The following is a 5693-nucleotide window of genomic DNA, read 5'->3' on the forward strand; positions in this document are numbered from 1 at the left end:
CTCAACCATTCCAAAATCGAAGTAGGGAGAGTTGGCATCTGTACTTCTACTAACCCCTAGCCAGGCTCAGCTGGCTAAAGACCACCACCGTACCTGCATTTCCAAAGAAAAAAAAAGTAACAAAACATGTGTCTTCTGATTGTTTCCACACCCCATACTCCCAAGATGTGAAGGGAACTCTCCACACTAGGCCCTGGAGTGGAAACAGTCTCTCACAAACAGGTTAGCTGGGCCTTCTCAACAGCAGCTGCTAGAGCACAGAAAAACTTGATCTTCCACGTCCAATCTTTGACAAACTTAGCCCTTCAAACCAAACCATTGTAATCTACAAATGCTTATAAAAACTGGATATTTCAAAAAATGTCCGGTAACCATGCTTATACCGATACCTCAACACTCAAATCCAACAAAATCTCAAGGTAAGAGGAATTTTCACGCTTACTATAATACATTTTGACTTTAAACCACACTAACACTGAAAAGGGTGCTGCTGCTAATGTCACACTGGAGCGATCCAAAGAGTAAGTCAATGCAGTGCCTGAAGCTGGCTAACATACACATGACACACTTGGTAGTACCAGCTTCCATGGAGTTTAGAGTTCGAGCCTGAAGCTGGCTAACATACACATGACACACTTGGTAGTACCAGCTTCCATAGAGTTTAGAGCTGCTGGAGCCTTCGATGCAAGTAAGGAAACTGCTAAATGACCTTTGCTCGAGATGTCAAGGCCCATGTCACCTCCTCAGGCAGGCCAAAGACAAACAGATATGCACTGTAGGTGTAGCAAGCCATATCAGCAAAAGCAAAGGTAGTACATAATGGGGCCACAAATTGTCAGCAGGCGACAACCTAGGATTTCCATTTGAAGTCTAAAAAGAGTTCATTTCCAAAAGGTAGGTACGCCTCTTTGCCAATAGACTAACAGCAGTCTTGAATGGCTCTTCAAAAGCACCAGATACAAACCCATCTACTTCTTTCCGCACAGGTTGGTCACTTGGTTTGATTGCAACCAAAGTGGCTCCTTTCAACCCGCTTCCCCCTGGAAGTTCTAGGTATGGTGCATACCAAAGCTTCATGTTCAATGCTGGAACTTGAGTTCGGTTTGCAGATGCAGACGCTGCCAGTGGCTTGTGTCGGAACTCTTCTAACTGCTCCTTACCCATGCAAAGCATTCCTTGCCCATCTGTGTCTGTAAGAATCAGACTATGCAATGTAGGATGTTCACATATGATTTGTTGCAGAAGGTAATGTCTTGCTGATGCAGCAATCAAGGAGCTTATTGTCCACACAACTCTAAGCTTCAGCCCACCATTTGTGTAAAAGGATTCAGGGAGGCTACCGCTGTCCTCTTCACCTGTAAATAACATGTTGTCACCTGATACCTGTGCCGGCCTATCTTCACACCTACCCTGCAAGAACCAGGACCTTCCAAACTCAAACTTCCCAGCCTTCTTTTCCCTCTCTGCTTCTGGCTTGATAAGAGCAGCCGCTCCTAAGATCACACAACTCTCAAGCGTGCTGCCAAACTCTGCCTTCCACTTTAACAGTACTCCATCTTCCACACCCAACTCTCCTCCAGGCAGCTCAATCCTGAGGTTCTGAATGGCCTTGAAATTCTTGAGAACTTCTCCAGGTGAATGGTGTGAGACAGCAGCCAACATCCCTTTCTTTGGGCCTAACATATGCTGCAGCACCTGCAAGGGTTTCGTGAGGCTCCCAACCACCAACCGGACTAGGTGGCCAAAAATCCCTCTTGCTTTGACATTCAGGCCCCCGTCTTCTCCTGAAATGACACAATCAACCTTCACTGTGACGCTTTCTACCATTGGGACAAGTGAGTAGAACCTCTTAGAAACCACTGTGCATCTTCCAAGGGCCTTGATGTCTGAGACCAGATTGAAAATGTGCAAGATGACCGAATCATGGAGCCTATCAAAAGGGTCTGTTCCACTGCGGGCACCACAGGACAGGGCCATGGCCATCTCAGGGTAGGGTTTGGGTTGATCGTCTGCAAGTTTCACCTCCACATACATGGCGACCTAGTGTCTCAAAGGATGCTTCCCATGACCTGGTCTTACGGCCCGCACTTAAGACAGAGAGACGGCCTGATGTTGTAAATCCTAGCAACTGGTAGGAACAGTCGGCGATGATCTGTTTGCTGATAGCTTAGCAAGTGATCTGGGATATAGGAGACCTCGGAAAAATTAGGGTTTGTGTGGAGAGATCAGTCGAAAAGCTACGACTTCTGAACAAGATGACCAAAACCGTTAAAGCCTGGTGCTAAAAGAGCGTTTGTGCAAATCGCAGATAAGATAGAAATTGGCAGAGCTCAAAACCATTAGGGCTAAGCCACAAATCAAAAAGGCACAGCTCCGAAATGCTAGAGTTCGTGCAGAGCACTGAAATTAGTGTTTGTGAAGAACGTAGGGTTACAAGAATTCGGAAATCAGGGTTTGTGAAGAAATCAGAGATGTTAATGATACTGAAATTAGGGTTTTCAGAACTCAGAGATGTGGAACTCGAAAATTAGGGTTCGGAAATGTTAGGGTAGAGCAAGACGGTGATAAGAAAGAGGGAAATCATGCACTTCCACACAAAACTAACCTTAGCTAGCACGCCCAATAGCTGCTGCAGCTCCTGCCCTGTGACGCCATAGCTTGACTTTGGTTCGAAATATTTGCATTTCAGGTTTGGTGGAGAAACCTACTATTTAATTTAGTTCTAGCACAGCATCACTCAACAAGTACGCTTTAATAAAAAGATTGTGATAAGCTTGAGAAATATCCAACATTTTTTGGGAGCTTTCATATTTGACTCATATATGGCCATTTCCATGGAGTCCAGAAACACATGGGATTGGGTGGGCACATCACAAGAAGTTGCCTCCAACACAACACCCAAGCTTACAAACGCCATGAATAAACAAACATTTCAAGCGAAAGGAGGGGGGGGGGGGGGGGATCCTAAGAGCTAGAAGTGAGGACTACCCCATGCAAGCTCTCAAAGACACAAGGAGAGAAAAGCAATGCGCCGTGATTGATCAAACTTGGGGGAAGACGACACACCTCTTTGAAGGAGTTTGATTGGTTATAACTTGCACTAGACACTTTCCAAGTAGGATGAGGAGTAGGAGTTGTGGGGGGGTTCACCTTTCCTTCCTCTTTTCAAGAGGTTGGGAAGAGGTAGTAGTTGCACACACGAACCTGCTTATCAGGTTTTGCATATTGCCACAGTCCCCAACACCACTTGGTATGGGGCAGGCGTCAAGTCATACTAGTATTTTCAACAAGCCCCTCAATCGTGTCTAGGTGTTTTTGACATATGCCAAAATAGGCACGTGTGCACATGTGGCAAGAATCCACCTCAAGGCTGCTTAGGGCATATATGATGATGACCTCACATGAGCACTTGATCCAACATCATCTGTTCTTTTTTATAATCTTGTCTATAGACATGTATGAATCCTACCTTAATTTCCCAAGTTGCCTTTTTAACTTAATGCTAAAAAAATTATTATTTTTGGGGTATATCTATCTAGAACTTATTAGCCCTCACTAAGAGACCTACTTGGAAACCTCCTATATCAAGTACAAGCCATTGAGCATAAAAGCTTAAATGTGTTTGCATGTTGGGTTGATGAAAATTGGTAGGCACTTTGAGGCTACACAATGTGTTGGAAATGATTCCCTCTATTCACCCTCCATGTTATAGATGATATGAGGTGCGAAGGGCTCATAGAAGAACACTTCATGAAAATCGGTAGGCACTTCAGGCTACACAATGTGTTGGAAATGATTCCCTCTCTTACCCTCCATGTTATAGACGATACGAAATGTGAAGGTCCTTGCAAAATATTAGCCTTTGGCTCTAGTTAGTCTTTTATGTACTCAATATATAAGAGCAAATTCTCCATTAGTGAAGCTCCTTCCAAAATATTAGCAACAATCGTAGTTGAAAAGCATGGTAAGGGTTTCATGTCTCAAACAAACAAGGTCACTACAATGGAGAAAAGAAATTCACTTGTGAGCTCCCTAGCATTAGAAGGAGAGGGTGGTGATGATAAGGGATGTTGAGAAGTGGGTCGTTGTAGAGAAGGCATTAACACATGAGCATGATGATAAGGGAAGTTGAGAAGTGGGTCATTGTGGAGAGGGCATTAACACATGCGCATGATGTTAAGTCTCAAGCAAGTATATGAGCTTTTTGCCATCTAATTATGTTGAAAACTACATTCTTTTCTATGGAATGACCTCTTATTATTGGCCCACATACCCCAGCCTACATATACTTTGTAAGAGGCTCATGGTGGGCATGTTGCAAAGTATGTAAAGGCACATCTAATGTCAATTATTAGTATAAGTATTTACCCAATGTCCATGTCATTCCCCATTGCTAATATGATGAGGAGCATGGCTTGCAAAGTTGTTTTTTTGAAATAAGGTACTTGAATCAATCCTCCTCTTCATCCCCATCTCACAAGTTAGTTGAATCAATCCTCAACTTCATCCCCATCTCACAAGTAGCTAGGTTTATAGTAACAAGTTTGTGTGAGCATTAAGCATACCTATGAGATGGACCATATGGTGAGATGGCAAAGAAAGCAAACCAAAGATTCCAAGAGCATAAAAAGGCTACCTCAAAGAAATCCATTTGCATCCCTCAAAAGAAAGGGTTTCCTAACATGGAAGAAGAGAATTATGATGGGTGAAGCATTCCAGTTATAGCCGTTAAAGAACGGTTTCCTAGCAATGGAAGAAGAGGAGGATGATTATAAAGGATGTTGAGAATTGGATGATAAGCTAGACAATGGTGGCTTGTGAAGACGGAATTAACAAGTGGATCTCAAGCAAGCACGTGAGCTTTTTCCACCTAAATGTTTAAAAAAACTACATTTCTACTCAAAAGTACATAAGAGGGCCATCCATTTCTTTTCTAAGGATTGGCCTCTAATTCTTGGCCTATGCTCTTATGGACATGGTGCAAAGGATGGGAAAAGGTATGCCCAATGTCAATCAAACAAGTTTAGTGTTGTTTTTTTTTTACATGTGAACATTGGTTAACCTTGCCCAATCCACAAGCATGCGGAAGTAAAATAAGCACAATGCCCAGCAAGGCTTATACATTTGACATAAATTTCCATGTTTCATTGAAATAATGCAAATCAATCCCCATCCCACAAGTAGCCAAGTTTACCATGACAAGTTTTTATGCATTTATTCAAGCATACTTGTGTGATGGAGATGGAAAATGTGCCAAGATGGTAGAGAATTTGAATAAAATGGAGTTGACCAAATAAAAAAGCTAAACTTTAACCCCCCCTTGAAAGATTACATGAATAACTAAATAGACTTGTGACAACAACGAGCTGCATAAGTCTAATATCTTTCATTGTAAACGCTACATGTAATTGCATGTAGCCCTTCAACACCTCATTTAAAATATTAAGTCGAAATTGTCTCATTTGCAACTTGTCTTCATGCAAGAATTTCACATCTATAATTTTATGGGTTATGATTGAGATGTGTTTCTAGATTAATTGGAAAACTTGGTAGCTTGCATCCTTACTTTTCTCTCCTTTAATATTCCTAGTTTATGGCTACTTACCACATTAATTATAAAATATTGTTTTTAATTCAGTTTATGCTTATTATTGATAGCTTACAAAGGAGACAACAAGGTCCAACGTTTAAGC

General features: G+C 42.2%; 1 pseudogene across 2 annotated transcripts; it reads right to left on the minus strand.

Annotated features, from left to right (window-relative positions):
* Positions 1–321: 321 nt before the first annotated feature.
* On the minus strand, positions 322–2750 carry LOC147613457 (F-box protein At5g46170 pseudogene; annotated as a pseudogene). 2 transcript variants are annotated; one of them, XR_015263194.1, is made up of 2 exons: positions 2606–2750; positions 322–2179 (listed from the first exon to the last, which is right to left on the minus strand). The product of XR_015263194.1 is annotated as an F-box protein At5g46170 pseudogene, transcript variant X2 (transcript). The 2 variants fall into 2 exon arrangements; XR_015263193.1 differs by having other exon boundaries at positions 322–2246; positions 2606–2706.
* Positions 2751–5693: the final 2943 nt, after the last annotated feature.

This window comes from Cibotium barometz, chromosome 43, assembly GCF_041138505.1.
Source record: "Cibotium barometz isolate CiBa-2024 chromosome 43, ASM4113850v1, whole genome shotgun sequence".
Lineage (NCBI taxonomy): Eukaryota > Viridiplantae > Streptophyta > Polypodiopsida > Cyatheales > Cibotiaceae > Cibotium > Cibotium barometz.